Raw genomic sequence first — 19,691 nt, forward strand, 5'->3', positions numbered from 1 at the left:
GACTCTGTTCTAATTGTAGTTACTGCTTAAGTTCTCACTGGTGATATAATGAGAAGTCTGTTTTTTAGCATGATTTGGGTGCAGAGGTCCCAACCTTGTTGACTCGCACCTCCACTTTCACTGGTAATGCATTCTCCAACTAGTCCTTGACTTTAGCCTGTTAATTTACCCCTTGCCACAAAGATCTCATGGGCTACTGGTGAATCTAAATACTACCTTCCTAGTGTAGGCATGCAAGAATTGCTTAATGTCTACCTCCTACAAGGCAAAGCATCAGGATACAATCTAAGACAATTTTATCTCAGAGTTCCAATGAATGTGGAGATAGAAAATGTTCTACTTTCTCTTAAAATTGTTAATTTTCCTATCGGAGACAACCTCCTTGAATGACTAGTATCATCTTCATCTGATTCTTAATATTCCAAGTCTTTCCTCCCACAGGGCACAGTTCTTCCCTCCCACCCAGAGCTCCAAGGCATTCTAACGTCCCTCCCAGTGGGTAGAAACTTTCTAGGTTTCTTAATTTCTATGTTTAGGACCACATGCATTTGATAAGTAAAAGGTGCTTTGAAGTTTAGATGCCTTTCCGTCTCTTGACTCTTTGTAACCACCATTTCACTGTGAATTCAAAAACAGCCAGCTTTGAAGCTCAAAGTTGAAAATAATGTTGCCTTTATTTAAGGCTTTACTGGTCTTCTCTAACCCTGGATAAAAATAAGTGCATTGAAATTAATCAGCTTATTTTTAATAAACAATATGTCAGGAAGTAACACAAACATATGGTAGCACTTTTAAGCCTAACAACATATCTATGGTAAAAGTATTACTTATCCCTTTTTTCACATATAAGAAAATAGGCAGATGTTATATATTTTACCTGAACTAATAAGCTTACATGGTTACTAAATTTGGGTGCACAGCTACTTAACTCTTTTTTTTATGTACAAGGCTGCATATTCTAATTTGATAGAAAACATAATAAAGTGATAATAATCATTTATATTTGTTTATAAAACTCAACTATCTACATGTCTTAATGTTGTAATCCCCAAAATGCACTAATCCTCAGAATATTTCATAAATTACATGTTAGGGCAAGGAGGAGGGGCTAAAGTTTTAGATGAAATGAAGGCTGCTAACCATGTATCTATAAAATAGGAAAATTATCCTGGATGTTCCTGATTGGTTTATGACCACATGGGTAATTTAAGATGCAGGATTGAAACAGAAGTCAGAACCAGAGAGATGCCATCATGAGAAAGACTGGACCAGCTATTATTGGTTTTTAAGATGAAAGAGAACTATGAGCCAAGGAACATGGGTGCCTAAGAAGGGGGACAGAAAGGGCAGACTCTCCCCAAAATATCCAGAAAGGACTGCAGCTCTGCTAGCACCTTGATTTGAGCTCAGTGAGACCCATGTCTAATGTCTGGCCTTCAGAACTATAAGGTAATAAATGTGTCATTTTAAGCCATCAAGTTTGTGGCATTATTTGCAGCAGCAACAGGAAACTAACATATGTGCTAAAACAATAACTCTTTAGATTTTGGGGAATTTATATGTTCTAGAAAATTTTTTACTTTCTTTTCTTTCATTCTTTTCCTCCTTCCCTTCCTCCCCCCTTCCTTCCTTTCTTGCTTTCTTTTTTTTGTGGCAAAGACTTCTCTCCAAATACTTTTCCCAAAAACTGTGTCTGCTACCACACTCAACATCCCTTTCCCACCCACACCCTGGGCACTACATGAAATGTATTTCTTAGTCTCCTCTGTGGCTATATATGAACATGTAACTGAGTTTGAGAAAATGGAATACGTTTAAAAGTCACTCATGTCACCTCCTGGCCAAAGCTTTGTGAGAAGCAATTTGGTTCTCCTTCTTCTTTCCAGTTCCACAGACTGGTTGCCCTTCTCTACAAGCAGCCTGGTTTTCTGAATCATATCATAGCAGAAAGCTACAATGTTAACTATGAACACTAGGCTATTATTATACAGTCAAAAATAATCTCTCCTGTTCAAGAACTGAAATGTATGGGTGTATTTGTTACAGTTATTACTTCTATCCTAAGTAATTTTTTGAAGATATTAAAGTTAATTTTATTTAGAACTAACTAGAAATCATAAGCAGTGAACTCTCCACTACTACATTCATAGACACACTTATGTTTTAGCCATATCATATACCCACCACTTTCTGACTATATTTTTTAAACCTTCTTAGTTTTACAAATGCAATAGAATCCTGAAGAGAATGGGATTTGAAGAGAAAGAATATGTTCTCAATAAGACTCTAACATTTACAAGTATGGCCTTGGACAAGTTTTGTGGACTCCTCAAGCCTCAGAAAATAAGGAGAGAGGCAAATTTATTAAATTTTATCAAAAGCTTCTATAAAATATCTATAGTTAATATTATATTTAATGGTAAGAGACTGCACATTTTACCCCTAGGGCTAGGAATGAGACAGTATGTCTCTCTTACCATTTGTTTTTTCAACATAGTTCTGAAATTCTAGCCAGTAAAACCAGGTTAAAAGATAAGAAAGGAAAGAAAGAAAAGGCATATAGATGTAGGCATACAGAGGTGTACAATATTCCTGTTTCCAGGGTACATGATTGGATAATTTCAAAGAATCTCCAAAAAAAAAATCTTGACTAATAAGTGATTACAGCAAGGCTGCACAATATAAGATAAATATACAAAAATTAATAGTATTTCTATAATCTACCAACAACAAGTGAATACTGAAATTAAAAATACAATACCACTTATGATTGCTCATAAAAACCAAAGATATGGTTAGGTATAAATCTAACAAATTACATAAAGACTTTTATATTTAAAGCTACAAAATTCTGATAAAAGAAGTCAAAGAAGCTCTAAATAAATAAAGACACATTGTATTTATGGTTTAGAAGATGTAATAAACTAAAGATGTAAACTGTCCTTAAATAGATTTGATATAAATTCTATCAAAATATCAGAAAATATTTTTTTAAAATATAGACAATATTTTTTCTAAAATGTATCTGAAATAGTAAAAAAACTAGAATAGCTTAGGGCAACTTTGAAAAAGCAAGATAAAAATGGGAGAAATCGGTCTACCCAATTTCAAGATTTATTCCATAGTTACAGTAAACAAGGTTGTATGATACTGATGAAGGAAAAAATGTATAGTTTAATAAAATAGAAGAGAGAATCCATAAATAAGCCCATGTAAATATCCCCAGCTGATTTTTTAAAAAGGTACAAGATGTTACTGTTGAGACAATCTGGATAGAAGGTATATGAGCTCTTTGTTTATTATTTCTTACAAATGTATGTGAATATAGAATAAAAAATTTAATAAAACAAAATTATGATCAGTGAACCAGCATCACCTGGCAGCATGCTTACAATGCAGAGTCTTAGGCCAGATCCTAGACCTACTGAATTAGAAACTGAACTTTTACAAAATCGTCTCCCAATTGATGTGAATATAAAGTTTTGAGAAGCAGTGGACAATACCAAACATTTTGGCATTTAAGTCATCCTGATATTGGGTTAGTTTGTATATTTATTAGTTTTTTTTTTTGTAAATAAATCTTTTATGAATGACAAATATGCATTCTATAAAAATAAAACAAATCAGATCCTAAAATTTGAGTATATCTTGTTTTTTTAAGTCATTTAATTTTTTGATATATTATTCACCTCATTATGCCATAAGAACATCCAGTCATTCTTCTAGTAATATTGTTAGAATTGCTGAGATATTTTTTAAATTAGTAAACTAGCAGAATATAGTTTAGTTTATTTTGCAAAATTTATTAACTTAAACAATTGGAAGCCAGAGCTGGTTTTACTCTAGTATATTCCATAAAAAATAATGTGTTGATATATTTTTTTAATAGTACTTTTTTGTCATATATTAACCAATAACAAAATACATGTCTTTTACTACTCTTTAGACACTAATAGTATTTAGAGACTTGCACATCTCTAAATACTAGCAAAATTTTATAGTATTATCCATCGCAAGTCCCAATTTCATCACTTTTCTCCTCTAGAGCCATGAGTCTTATGCCTCATTTTGTCCAAGTTCTCATTCAATGTTCAAGTGTAAGCATGCTCTTCTGAGTTCATGCCTTAATGTTCCAAACACAAACCTTTCTTTCTTCAGAATACACTCTTCCTCAACCTTGTAAAATGAAATCTGTTTCTCTAGGTCACCAGTGCTTGCAGGGTTATAAGATCAAATTAACAACAATGTTTAAAAGTACTCTAAATATGTATCCCAAATTGACCAGGATGACACACTGTACTTTGAGCTCAGAGTTATATCCCTTGGACTTAGTATATTACTTAATACAAAATAAATATTGGCTTGCTGACCATTAAGGTAAGCAGTAAGATAGAGAGATGGATAGAAGATAGATAAGTAGAGTGACGTCACGGAAATGGCGCCGTGAGCAGCGCGTCCGACAGATCTCCCCTAAATCACAACAAATTTATCAACTAGAAACAGAAAAATTTATCCTCGGAGCATTCCAGAGTTCCACACAAACTGAAAGCGAAAGGACTGTTATCACTTGAATCTGAGAGACGAGGGTGTGGAGGAAGCTACCGCAGTGACGTTCATTCAAGCCGCGAGGGAGTGCGCCTGTGGTGAGTCAGCCCACACTCAGGAGCCGCGAGCAGCCTCGGGCGCGCGCCCGGTACGGTTGCAGAGCGAGCACCGCTAACGTTCCCAGCGGCCCGCGCACTGCGAGTGAGACTCGCCAGCCACCGGTGCCCGGAGCACCCCATTCGCGCGCGTGCCCTGGGCATTCCACACGCCCAGAGCGCCTTACTGGCCCGCACACCCAGGGTGCCCCATTATCCTGCACCTGGTGCGATTCAGCCGCCAGCGGCAGGGCGAGCGGGAGAGGCACCAGGGTGGTCTTCTACTTGGGAGATTCTCTCCGTGGGCGGGGCACCTCACCCAGCCATTCAAGCTAACAATCAAGCGTTGGGGGAGGGGCGCGCGCAGGCATCCTAAAATACCTTCGGGAGCACAGCTGCGACCCAATCACTGAAATTAGCTTAACCCATGAAATCTGCGCACCCTTGGTTCTAATTGATAAGATCTCTCTCAGTTCAGCTACCCAAGACAAGAGGCGTGATATTTTTTAGTGCCTCTCGCTAAAGGGGCGGGGGCAACTTCTGATTGATAGAGCCTCCATATTCAGGGATAAATGCTAACAAGAGGGACTTGGCAGATAATAAGATCTATACTACACTAGTTGCAAGCAGAGACTAGTGCCTCTTCTTCCCAGCCAAAACAGGCTACAAAGTGTGGAAAGCCTGGGTTGAGAGGTCCAACTAAATGATAGGCGCTGAACAGTCACCTTGACAACAATTGACTCCCACCCCCGCCTGATTATACTGGAGGCCCTGACTGTCAGAGCCTTTCCCAAAGCCTTGCACTGAGTGGGGATAGAGTGGGGATTTCCCAGCTCTTTGAGCCTTTTACTCCCCAGGCAGAAGCAGTTGCAGCCTTATAGCTGGATCACCAGGCTGCTAATTCAGGAAGGGGGGACTAGGAGAGAGAATTCAGGAAAGCAAACTCTCTCATCGTTGGTCCCTGCAAACGCCAACAAGCCTTGACTACCAGCAAGACTAAAGCCAATTATATGACATTGCCATAGAATCCCATCAACTGCAAATCCCTACCTAAGTGTGACACAGGGGCAGAGCCTGGGGTACAGAGTCACCGACCAGGAAGAGGGAGAGAAAAGAAAAAGGAAGAAGTTAACCTCTCAAAATCAAGAAAAATCCACAAACTTTACAACTTGTTCCACTAATTTTTTTGTTGTTGTTGTTTGTTTCTTCTATCTTATTGCCTTTATTTCCTCCACCTCGGTCCTTCTATTCTCTGCCCATCTTATGCTTCCCTTTTCTTGAACTACACTACCCATAACTGTTACATTTTATTTCTCTTCTTCATCCTCACCCTCCTTTAAGGTTATACTCCAAAACACTTAACTCTCACTCTCTCCTCTTTTGTTTTGTTTTTTTTGATTTGCTTTATTTTGTTTTTTTCTCTTCCTTTTTTATTACTTCCTTCGTTTTTCTCTTTTTCTTATTTTTTCCTTTCTATTCGTTTTTTCTTTTCTCGTTTTACTTTCCTCCCATTTAATCCTCAATCACGAACAAATTAGTTAATTTGGGACTCAAGGCTTTTTTTGGCTTTATTTTTCTTTTTTGCTTTTGTTTTTGTTTTTTTCTTGTTTGTTTATTTTTGTGGCATTTTGGGTCCTCCCAACCCAAGGTCTCCATTGTATTTAGTCTTCGCTCCACTTAATACAACAGATTTTTACTTATTATTTTTATTTTTTTCTTCTTTATTATTCTTTTTTTGGTCCTTTTTTCTGGTTCCCTCTTATCCCTCTCATTATATCTCTTACCATCACTTACAAGCAAATCATCTTATGCTTGTCTAAAATTTTCTTCCTTTTTTTTTTTTTTTTTTTGCATTTAGTAGGTCCCTACTCCCTTTTTTTGCCCCTTGAACTCTTCACCCCAAATCAGGCCCTCCATTATAGGCATGATATTTCCCTGAGGAGGGGAGAGGAGGGAAAGAGAAGAAAGAAAAAAAGAGGGAAATAATAAATTATTACTGTATTTTGGTGGGGTGTTTTACCTTTTTTTTTTTTTTTTTTTACTTTTTACTCTTTATTAATTCTAATTAGTGCTATCAACAAGACCACCCTCAGATGCCAATAAGAAAGAGGAAATCGAATATTATGGATACAAAAGAAAGAGAGGTAACACAAATAGATGTGGAAAAATCTATGGAGAAAAGACTTAACATATTGGAAGCCTCGGAGCTAAATGACAGTGAATTTAAAATAGAAATCTTAAAAATACTCAGAGATATACAAGAAAACACAGAAAGGCAATATAGGGAGATCAGAAAACAACTCAATGAACACAAAGAATATATGTCCAAGGAAATTGAAACTATTAAAACAAATCAAACAGAAATGAAAAACTCAATTCATGAGCTGAAAAACGAGGTAACAAGCTTAGCTAACAGAACAGCCCAGATTGAGGATAGGATTAGTGAAATAAAAGACAAACAACTTGAGGCACAACAGAGAGAAGAAGAAAGAGACTCAAAAATAATAAAAAATGAGAAAGCCCTACAGGAATTGTCTGACTCCACCACAAAGAATAACATAAGAAAAATAGGTATATCAGAGGGAGAAGAGAAAGAAAATGGAATGGAGAATATACTCAAACAAATAATAGACGAGAACTTCCCAAGCCTGTGGAAAGAACTAAAGCCTCAAATTCAAGAAGCAAACAGAACACCAAGTTTTCTTAACCCCAACAAACCCACTCCAAGGCACATCATAATAAAGATGACACAAACCAATGACAAAGAAAAAATTCTCAAGGCAGCCAGGGAAAAGAAGAGTACAACATATAAAGGAAGGCCTATTAGATTATCATCAGACTTCTCAGCAGAAACTCTACAAGCTAGAAGAGAGTGGACCCCAATATTTAAAGCCCTGAAAGAGAGGAACTTTCAGCCAAGAATACTATACCCATCAAAGCTATCCTTCAAGTATGAAGGAGATATAAAAACATTCACAAATACAGAAAAGATGAGAGAATTTATCAACAGAAAGCCCCCACTCCAGGAAATACTAAAGGGGGTTTTCCAACCAGATTCAAAGAACAAAAGAAAACAACACCACAAGTAACAGCTCCACCAAGAACACAATAAAACCAAACTTAAACTGTGACAACAAAGGAAAAAAAGGGGGGAGAGGATGGAGATTAACAGTAGCAAAGGACGATGAAGTGCAGAAATACTTATAAGATAGGGTACTACAATGAATATGGTAGGTACCCCTTTCATTACTTAATGGTAACCACCCTTAAAAAAACCACCACAAAAACACTTGACTTAAAAAAGGTAGCAACAGAGGAAAGAAGTATGGAACACAAACAAACAAAAACAAATGATAGAAAAACAAAAGAGAAGAATCAAACTAGATACAAAACTAACAGAAAGCAATTTATAAAATGGCAGTAGGGAACCCACAAGTGTCAATAATTACACTAAATGTAAATGGATTAAACTTACCAATAAAAAGACACAGAGTAGCAGAATGGATTAAAAAAGAAAATCCAACTATATGCTGCCTACAAGAAACACATCTAAGCAACAAGGATAAAAACAAATTCAAAGTGAAAGGCTGGAAAACAATACTCCAAGCAAACAACACCCAAAAAAAAGCAGGTGTAGCAATACTCATATCTAATAATGCTGACTACAAGACAGAAAAAGTACTCAGAGACAAAAATGGTCATTTCATAATGATTAAGGGGAAGTTGAATCAAGAAGACATAACAATCCTTAATATATATGCACCAAACCAAGGAGCACCAAAATATATAAGACAGCTACTTATTGACCTTAAAACAAAAACTAACAAAAATACAATCATACTTGGAGACCTCAATACACCGCTGATGGCTCTAGATCGGTCATCTAAACAGAGTATCAATAAAGATATAGCAGCCTTAAATGAAATACTAGAACACCTGGATATGATAGACATCTACAGGACACTTCATCCCAAAGCGACAGAGTATACATTTTTCTCTAGTGTACATGGAACATTCTCAAGAATTGACCATATGTTGGGCCACAAAGACAATATCAGCAAATTTAGAAAAATTGAAATTGTACCAAGCATATTTTCTGATCATAAAAGCCTTGAAACTAGAATTCAACTGCAAAAAAGAGGGGGAAAAACCCAAAAAAATGTGGAAACTAAACAACATTCTTCTAAAAAATGAATGGGTCAAAGAAGAAATAAGCGCAGAGATCAAAAGATATATACAGACAAATGAAAATGAAAATACGACATATCAGAATCTCTGGGATGCAGCAAAAGCAGTAATAAGAGGAAAGTTCATATCACTTCAGGCCTATCTCTCTTGTTTAAGGGAGAGCTAAAGTAAACCACTTAACTTCACACCTTAAGGAACTAGAAAAAGAAGAACAAAGACAACCCAAAACCAGCCGAAGAAAGGAGATAATAAAAATCAGAGCAGAAATAAATGAAATAGAGAACAGAAAAACTATAGAAAAAATCAATAAAACAAGGAGCTGGTTCTTTGAAAAGATCAACAAAATTGACAAACCCTTGGCAAGACTCACCAAAGAAAAAAGGCACAGGACTCAAATAAATAAAATCCAAAATGAAAGAGGAGAGATCACCACAGACATCATAGATATACAAAGAATTATTGTAGAATACTATGAAAAATTATATGCCACCAAATACAACAATCTAGAAGAAATGGATAAATTCCTAGAACAATACAACCTTCCTAGACTGAGTCATGAAGAAGCAGAAAGCCTAAACAGAACAATCAGCAGCGAGGAAATAGAAAAAACTATTAAAAACCTCCCCAAAAATAAAAGTCCAGGCCCAGACGGTTATACTAGTGAATTCTATCAAACATTCAAAGAAGACTTGGTTCCTATTCTACTCAAAGTCTTCCAAAAAATTGAAGAAGAAGCAATACTTCCAAACACATTTTATGAGGCCAACATAACCCTCATACCAAAACCTGGCAAGGATGGCACAAAGAAAGAAAACTACAGACCAATATCTCTAATGAATACAGATGCTAAAATACTAAACAAAATACTGGCAAACCGAATACAACAACATATTAAAAAAATAATACATCATGATCAAGTGGGATTCATCCCAGAATCTCAAGGATGGTTCAACATACGCAAAACGGTTAACGTAATACACCATATCAACAAAACAAAGAACAAATTCCACATGATCTTATCAATAGATGCAGAAAAGGCTTTTGATAAAATACAGCACAATTTTATGTTTAAGACTCTCAACAAAATGGGTATAGAAGGAAAATATCTCAACATGATAAAGGCCATATATGATAAACCATCAGCCAACATCCTATTAAACGGCATAAAACTGAGGACTTTCTACCTTAAATCAGGAACAAGACAGGGTTGTCCACTCTCTCCACTCTTATTCAACGTGGTGCTAGAAGTTCTGGCCAGAGCAATCAGACAAGACAAAGAAATAAAAGGCATCCATATCGGAAAAGAAGAAGTAAAGCTATCACTTTTTGCTGATGATATGATCCTATACATCGAAAACCCGAAGGACTCCACAAAAAGATTATTAGAAACAATAAACCAATACAGTAAGGTCGCAGGATACAAAATTAACATACAAAAGTCCATAGCCTTTCTATATGCCAACAATGAAATATTAGAAAACGAACTCAAAAAAATAATCCCCTTCACGATTGCAACAAAAAAAATAAAATACCTAGGAATAAACATAACAAAGAACGTAAAGGACCTATATAATGAAAATTACAAAGCATTGTTAAGGGAAATCGAAAAAGATACAATGAGATGGAAAAATATTCCTTGTTCTTGGATAGGAAGAATAAATATAATCAAAATGGCCATATTACCCAAAGCAATATACAAATTTAATGCAGTTCCCATCAAAATTCCTATGAGATTTTTTAAAGAAATGGAACAAAAAATCATCAGATTTATATGGAAGTATAAAAAACCCCGAATAGCCAAAACAATCCTAAGGAAAAAGAATGAAGCTGGGGGCATTACAATACCTGACTTTAAACTATATTATAGGGCCACGATAATCAAAACAGCATGGTATTGGCAGAAAAATAGACACTCAGACCAATGGAACAGAATGAAAGCCCAGAAATAAAACCACATATATATGGTCAAATAATCTTTGATAAAGGGGCCAACAACATACAATGGAGAAAAGAAAGCCTCTTCAACAAATGGTGTTGTGAAAACTGGAAAGCCACATGCAAAAGAATGAAACTCGACTATAGCCTGTCCCCGTGTACTAAAATTAATTCAAAATGGATCAAAGACCTAAATATAAGACCTGAAACAATAAAGTACATAGAAGAAGACATAGGTACTAAAATCATGGACCTGGGTTTTAAAGAATATTTTATGAACTTGACTCCAATGGCAAGAAAAGTGAAGGCAAAGATAAATGAATGGGACTACATCAGAATAAAAAGTTTTTGCTCAGCAAGAGAAACTGATATAAAAATAAACAGACAGCCAACTAAATGGGAAATGATATTTACAAACAACAGCTCAGATAAGGGCCTAATTTCCAAAATTTACAAAGAACTCATAAAACTCAACAACAAACAAACAAACAATCCAATAAAAAAATGGGAAGAGGACATGAACAGACACTTCTCCCAGGAAGAGATACAAATGGCCAACAGATATATGAAAAGATGCTCAGCTTCATTAGTTATTAGAGAAATGCAAATCAAAACTACAATGAGATACCACCTCACCCCTGTTAGATTAGCTATTATCAACAAGACGGGTAATAGCAAATGTTGGTGAGGCTGTGGAGAAAAAGGAACCCTCATTCACTGTTGATGGGACTGTAAAGTAGTACAACCATTATGGAGGAAAGTATGGTGGTTCCTCAAAAAACTGCAAATAGAACTACCTTATGACCCAGCAATCCCTCTACTGGGTATATACCCCAAAACCTCAGAAACATTGATACGTGAAGACACATGGAGCCCCATGTTCATTGCAGCACTGTTCACAGTGGCCAAGACATGGAAACAACCAAAAAGCCCTTCAATAGAAGACTGGATAAAGAAGATGTGGCACATATACACTATGGCATACTACTCAGCCATAAGAAATGATGACATCAGATCATTTACAGCAAAATGGTGGGATCTTGATAACATTATAAGGAGTGAAATAAGTAAATCAGAAAAAAACAAGAACTACATGATTCCATACATTGGTGGAACATAAAAATGAGACTAAGAGACATGGACAAGAGTGTGGTGGTTAGCAGGGGTGGGGGGAGGGAGGACATGGGAGGGAGGGAGGGAGAGAGTTAGGGGGAGGGAAAGGGGCACAGAGAACTAGATAGAGGGTGGCGGAGGACAATCTGACTTTGGGCGAGGGGTACGCAACATAATTTAATGACAAAATAACCTAGACATGTTTTCTTTGAATATATGTATCCTGATTTATTAATGTCATCCCATTACCATTAATAAAAATTTATAAAAAAAAAAAAGAAGATAGATAAGTAGATAGATATAAATAGAGATACATAGATCTAAACAATGAATTCACGCATTCCCAAACTATGGCCCGTGGGCCGCATGCGGCCCCCTGAGGCCATTTATCCGGCCCCCTGCTGCACTTCTGGAAGGGGCACCTCTTTCACTGGTGGTCAGTGAGAGGAACACTGTATGTGGTGGCCCTCCAACGTTCTGTGGGACAGTGAACTGGCCCCCTGTGTAAAAAGTTTGGGGACCCCTGAAATACATAATAAAATACATATATGTACATTTTTCTCACTTAATTGCCACTATGAGTAATTACATAAATTTAAGAAACTGCCAAGCTATTTCAAAAATAAGTCATTTATGAACCTTGAAAATATGATTCAAGCCAATCACAATTTCTTTTATAAGTATAAAGTAAAAAATACAGAATCATTGTCACATTCATTAGTGAGAAAGAAATGGAAAGATTATGATATAGAAAAGGTAAGAAAGACCCAAAAGCCCTGGCCAGAGAGCTTGTTTGTTTGGAGCGTCTTCCCAAAGCATACAGGGTGCCAGTTAGATGCCCAGTCAGGGCACATAGAGGAACAATTCGATGGATGTTCCAGTCTTTCTGTCTCTCTCTCTCTCAAAAAAAAAAAAAATGAGCATTTATAATATACTCGACCCCTTTTTACCCTCACAAAAATCCTGCATTGTAGGTAAAATGATAATTTCATATATTGCGATGAGGAAGTGGAATCTCACAGCTGTAAGTGATTAACTCAATGTCAAGAGCTTGTAAGTAAGATACCTAGTATTCAAACCCAAATTTGTCTGATGAGGAGACTGAGTTCTTAACCACTACAAGTTTCTGTATCAGGGAAATCTACTTGGTGGTGGGATAGAAATAAGAAATCCTTAAGAATATGAACAATAATTTAAATTTGGAGGCTTTTCAGTAAAGATGCCCAAATTGACGTCTTAACAGTTTTTAAGAATTCTGAATTCCACCAACTCCAGCTTCTGCAAAATTCTGCTAAAGCTCTTGCTTTTGAATATTCATGGGATTTTATTCTTTTTTGTCCCAGCACACAATTCAACTTCTTCGGGGCTTTAGTGGATCACAGACCCTTTACAACATAATCACTTCTCCAAAATAGGTCTCAAATTATCTTATTGTGCAAAGAAGTCCTCACAGCTACTGCTTATATCACTACTTCATTTTCTATTGTTATACATTTTTCAGTGATGTCAAAGCCATTGTAAGGTCCTCCATCTCCAACTACCTACTATGTTTCTGAGTTTATCCCAGATCTTCAGTGCTACAACAAAATATCCAAGACTCGCCACAGTAAATATCATCTCCAATTCTGCATTCCAGTTGTCAGTTGATCCACTGTTCAGGCACTGTGTTACATTTTCATGCTCAATAGAAACCCTGAATAGGAAAAATACTCCACACTTTTCTATCCACCCCTATCCCCTTTGATCCCACTAGGACAGAGATTTTAAAGTACTAGTATTTCCTTGGGCTTCCAAAATCTCTCAGAGATTATTATGAAAAATTCTTTCAGCTTTCAAGCTTCATAATCTCCTCCCACTTCCCTGGGAGACAGGCATAAGGCCAATAAGCCAGAGGACAATCTGAACAACAAAAACCCTAGCCCAAACAGGATTTAAAATTTACCCTCTTCTCTAACACTGATTCATTGTCCTTGGAGCAATTTTGGGTGCCGCTAAAATGTTATTTTTTTTCTCTATATTATATTATGCAAATTGAAAGATCAAGGTTTGGTTTTAAGCTGTACTTTCATTAATAAGAATGTGGCTTGAATGGGAAGTTAATCTGTCTCTGTCATGACAGATTGGTTGAGTGAGAGCTGAGGTTTCACAGGTAAAGCAAGGTTGGACCGGAACTAGAGATATTCAAATACAGTTTTAGTAGTCAAACACTTTTGTTGTTACTATGAAGAACTTCAGTATATAAATTTATAGAAGCAGTTTAGCAATATCTTTTCTAGTTCAAAAATCTTTTTTTGATCTCTTCCAGCTACCATATTCCATTAGGCACTTCTCCAGTACAAAGTCTTAGAATAAAGAGAGGAAAATATATTTAACTGGATATTATAATGCACCAAGAGTCACATACATTACCATGCCTAATTTTTCTAGGATTCCTCTTACACATAAGAACAATGAGATGTGGAGAGATAAAAATATAACAACACAAAACCTTGGTCTTGTCTTAACAATTCTATTCAATCTCTAGAGTTAACTACCTACAGAACATAATGTTTTTCAATAATTATTTAGTGTAAAACTCTATTGTAGAAGACAATACTTCTATTTATATGGTATATGAATCCTTTATTTTAGTACAGCTAAAATGTAAAGAACACGTCAAAATAATGTATTTAGTTTATATTTCTAGTTCCTGATTTCTCAAGTTTTATACAATTCACTAAATGTGTAGATTTCAGAAGAACACGTACATTAAATTCATTAGAATAATATTTAGTTACTTGAAATTGACTTGGTCCATAGCGGAATTCTATTAGCAGTTTATTATAAAATTCTAATTCTTAAATGTTCTAGAAATTTTCATGCTGTTGATTGAGTAAAAAATTGATCAACTCAGCTCATGCTTTCTCTTGATCCAAAATTCTTTTAATTTAAGTAACAGAAATTCAACTCACACCAGAGCAGCTTAAGTCATTAAATCAAAAGGAAAACTGAATCAGAAAAAATCCAGAATCTCGACCAGAGACAAACTCAATACTGATAAAACTACTTTTTCATCAATATTTCTCACGGTTTTAGTTTCATTTCTTTTACATGTTTGTGGCTTCATTAGCTTTCACCCACTTGTTTAGAAAAAAAATATTGATAGTCCTACCTATATATTTGTATTATGGTGATGAAAGATGCAACAGAGTCATTTTTTCTCCAATTTCACTAAAAGTAAACATGCCGGTAAAGCAACTGATTTACTTGGCTTGGATAATGCAGGGAAGTGTGGTAATGTGATCACACACCCCACTTTGCCTTTGGTCATAGCATATCAATTCATAAATAGAGGGGACTAGAAGTCAACATTTTTTTTAAGTCAGCATCTCTCTTCAAGACATTATGTGTTCTCCTGAGTGAAATAAGTAAATCAGAAAAAACTAAGAACTGTATGATTCCATACATAGATGGGACATAAAAATGAGACTCAGAGACTTGGACAAGAGTGTTACTGGAGGCGGGGGGGGGGTAGAGGGGAGGAAGGAAAGGGAGGGGTTGGGGGAGGGGAGGGGTATAAAGAAAACCAGATAGAAGGTGATGGAAGACAATTTGACTTTGGATGAGGTGTATGCAACATAATCAAATGGCAAAATAATCTGGAGATGTTTTCTCTGAACATGTATACCCTGATTTATCAATGTCACCTCATTAAAATTAGTAATAAAAAATTATTTGTTCTCATTATTGACTAAGGTCAACACTTATAAATATCAGAGCCTTATAACAAAGAATTTAGAAGTAATTTTATTTCTGTTTTTATCATCTTTGTTTCTATATTATGTCACAGTTTTATAATCTTCTCATTTTAATTCCAAATGCAAGACTGTGATGCGCACAAAACCATTTAATTCCTGAATATATAGTTTCTTTTCAGGTGTCATTTTAACTGAAGCTACCAATTCATTCCAAAAATTATATATAATTTCCTGTTTCATTTACTTAAATGCAACATATACAAATTTAATATAAAAGCTTTGAACAAATATTTTCACACTGGGACTTACATTGTTGAGCAATTTTTCTATATTATTATTTAACATTATCTACCTTATGATTTTTGTTAAAGTTTTCTCTATATATTTAATTTTATGACAAATTATCTTTTTAACTGGTTTATGGTATTTTTTTCTTTTGAGATATTCTGCATTTATTCTAGATTTTCTTTTTAAGGTTGTTTTCTAGAAGGAGAAACCAGAAAAGCACCTTCAAATATTAACAGGTGAACTTTAATATTTTTCTTACTATCTCTGTTTCTCTACTTTTGTTGTTTAATAGGTATCAGAATGGTGCAAGTTTCAATGTATATCTTTCAACTCTTTTACATTTTTATAGTTATTGATATATATTGTCTTAGAGTGTGGGATTAGGTCAGAGTAGATTTTACAGCACTAAAACATTACTTTCTTGATGGCTTATATAGTACATCATCTTGTGTTAAAAAGGTGTTATTTTGTTAAAATAGTTTAAAAATATTTTAAAAAGCAAGATAATAGCTGATAATTTGATTAAAAAATAAGAAAGAAATTTGTATGTCATTTATACACAAATCTTAAGAAATAATATTAAAATGGATTTTGAGGACTATGCTTTAACAGTAATTCTGGTTCCTAAAAGTTACCACCTGAGGATTTTATTCTGCCTTTAAAAAATAATCTTAGAAAAATTCTGCTCTCTTCATTAAGATTCTGAAATATACTATTGAACAGATTTAGGAGATAAGATATGCATTTAAATAAGAGTAGATGTCATTTCCAATAGAAATACACCAGAAACAAAATGATGGCCTAGGAATTAATCTGAACTTTTTTATAATTAGTGAAGAAGGAGGTACTAATGATATTGTACATATGACCAACAATGTCTGTCACTAGGAGGTAATACTAATGTTTACCTCATGAGTTAGTATATGCACTCAATGAGTTAGTATATGTAAGACATTTAGATCAATGCCTAGGACAGTGGTTCTCAAACTGTGCGCCAGGGTGCACTGGTGTACCCTAGAAGATTTCCAGGTGCGACCTATGGTATTCCAGAGAAATATGTGCCTGTTGGGGACCAAAAAACCAAGAGAGTTTTTGGAGTTTAGATTTTTGGGGGACATAGGTGTGGGAAATTGGCTGTAAGCTGACAGTCTGCCCAACCCCCCACCTTGCTTGCATGATTAGGTTGCAAAAGGCTATTAAGCTGTGGTGCTGGATTGTTTACACTATCCCCCATGTTCCCTAGAAAGACTGGAGGCAAGTTTCTTCTACCCTTTGTTTGGTGTAAAGTTCTGATGATATGTATGGTGGGTGTTTTCTGCACTTGATAAAATTCTTGCGTTACCTTGGATACGTGATCAAAGATCTCAATGATTTGCTAATGGCCCATTTTTGCCCTATAAATAAAGCAAGATGCAGTTTTGTGGCATGCTTTGTTTTTGCCAGCAGCAATCACAGGGAACCCCTGACCCTGTAATTTCTTAATTCCGCATATTTTCTTAATTCCCCACCATTCCCACACGGGAACTGGAATTACTAGCTGCACTGGTTTGCGGCATGTGCCCAGATATAAAAATAAGTATAGTTACTCTATTATACCATTTCATTATGGAAATATCACTCTTTTTTTTGAAATATCACTCTTTTTGTTAACACATCATTATTATGTTTATTATTAATACATCATTATACTATTTTTAGATAAATACACCCAAATAAAATGGATAGATTTCTCAAAAAGAAGCATGATATTGAAGAATCCAATTCTGGAAGTGAGCAAAAGTTAGGTGTAAATAAAATAAGACTTGAAGACTGATGGGCAGAATTTAATTTACAGCATTTTCCATCACTTAACAAGGAACAATGTGATTGGATTAGAAACCCATTCATGGAAGCTTCAAGTGATTTTAGTTTAACATTAAGAGAAGAACTGGCAGCTATATTCACTGATTGTGGACTGATGATTAAACATAAGGAATTGTCTCTTATGGATTTCTATAAAAGAAGAGTATTTGGCAATATCTAAAAATGCTTTGAACATTTTACTACAATTTTCAAATCCCATTTATGTAAAAACAGAAAAATTCTTCAATGTATTGATGAAGAAATGAGAGTTTGCCTTTCAAATATATGGCCAAACATTGAAGAAATCGCTAGAATCTCATAAACACAAAAATGAAAAAACTTAACACATTAGTGCCAGGACCTGCTGAATTTACTAAATCTTACTAAGAAAGTATCTATATATATAAAAAGATAACTTTTTTTGTCATTTCTTTAATTTTTTAATCTCTCTTTTTTACGAATTCTAAAGAGCATAACAAAAATGTAACATAAAAAATATATATATATATTTTTTTGTATTTTTCTGAAGCTGGAAATGGGGAGAGACAGACAGACTCCCGTATGCGCTCGACCGGGATCTACCTCGCACGCCCCCCAGGGGGCGATACTCTGCCCCTCTGCGGTGTTGCTCATTGTGACCAGAGCCACTCTAGCGCCTGAGGCAGAGGCCAAGGAGCCATCCCCAGCGCCCGGGTCATCTTTGCTCCAATGGATCCTTGGCTGTGGGAGGGGAAGACAGAGACAGAGAGGAAGGAGAGGGGGGGGTGGAGAAGCAGATGGGCACTTCTCCTGTGTGCCCTGGCTGGGAATCGAACCCGGGACTTCCGCACGCCAGGCTGACGCTCTACCACTGAGCCAACCGGCCAGGGCCAAAAATATTTTTTAATGTCAGAATAAATTTAATTTTGTCATATTTATTTTGTTTAATTATCATAAAAGCACGCTTGGACTTTATATTTTTTCTTTAATATTTGACTTAATTATTAAAACATATTTCTCAGAAATTTGTATATAGTGAGCCTACAATTATTTGTAGGATTTTAAATGCACCCTGACTTCAAAAAGTTTGAGAACCACTGGCCTAGGATATAGTGAGTGTTTAATACATTTTTATGTTTTTCATCTTCAGACCAGATAAAAAATAGGAACTAGATTTAGTCTCTAATATGAAATACACAACAACTTAAAAAAATCAGACAAAATAAATGAAACAATAAGCTTTAAGGCACTGGTTATTAGGTGATGAAAGTCAGATTTCCTTGAGAGGCAGAAACTATACCAAGTGAGCCATAAATTTTGTCCTCATTTACTGCCTTATAAAGAAAAACTGAGTTAGAGCTCAAGAGAATTATTGAGCTGAGAGTACAAGGAAACCAAGGCAATTAGAGTTCATAGGACAAAGTACCAGAAGGAGAAAGTAGCACAGAAAGAGAACACTGGCATGTGTAGAAGGTCTTCCTCCAGGATTCAGCAGAACAGTGATCAACACATGCATATGTAAAAACCACCCAAGGCTGCAGGAAAAAAAAAATCATCTAAAAAAATTAGAGGAAACAGTCCCTGGTATGCTTACAGAAACAAGAACAATGCTTGTTCTCCTAGAATAGACTGGGAAAACTATTAATCCACAAAGCATTAGAGAGATTACTCCTACCTACCTAGCAGGGGAAATAACATAATTTTGAAGGTGCTTTTTCCACAGCAAGCTTTCTATATGTGTATACCCTTGCAATTTTCCCAAATGTGAGAAACTTGACTGTATAATTTGTGGTAGTGGGGAACAGTGTTTGCATACTTCCCTGAAAAAAAAAAAGACTTAAGAATGCCTTGCTTCAGGTTCTCCTCTGGACCTGACTAATGAATTATAAATGTAAGAACTGAAAGATTCAAATTGTTTCCAAATTACTAAATGGCATCCCAGAACAAAACACAAATTTATAGGAATGAA

At 35.5% G+C, this 19,691-nt stretch overlaps 1 pseudogene; it reads left to right on the top strand.

The window, feature by feature from the left end:
• The first annotated feature begins 19,393 nt into the window (after positions 1-19,393).
• On the top strand, positions 19,394-19,545 carry LOC136306983 (U1 spliceosomal RNA; annotated as a pseudogene).
• The last annotated feature ends 146 nt before the right edge of the window (positions 19,546-19,691 follow it).

This window comes from Saccopteryx bilineata, chromosome 5, assembly GCF_036850765.1.
Source record: "Saccopteryx bilineata isolate mSacBil1 chromosome 5, mSacBil1_pri_phased_curated, whole genome shotgun sequence".
In the NCBI taxonomy this organism is placed as follows: domain Eukaryota; kingdom Metazoa; phylum Chordata; class Mammalia; order Chiroptera; family Emballonuridae; genus Saccopteryx; species Saccopteryx bilineata.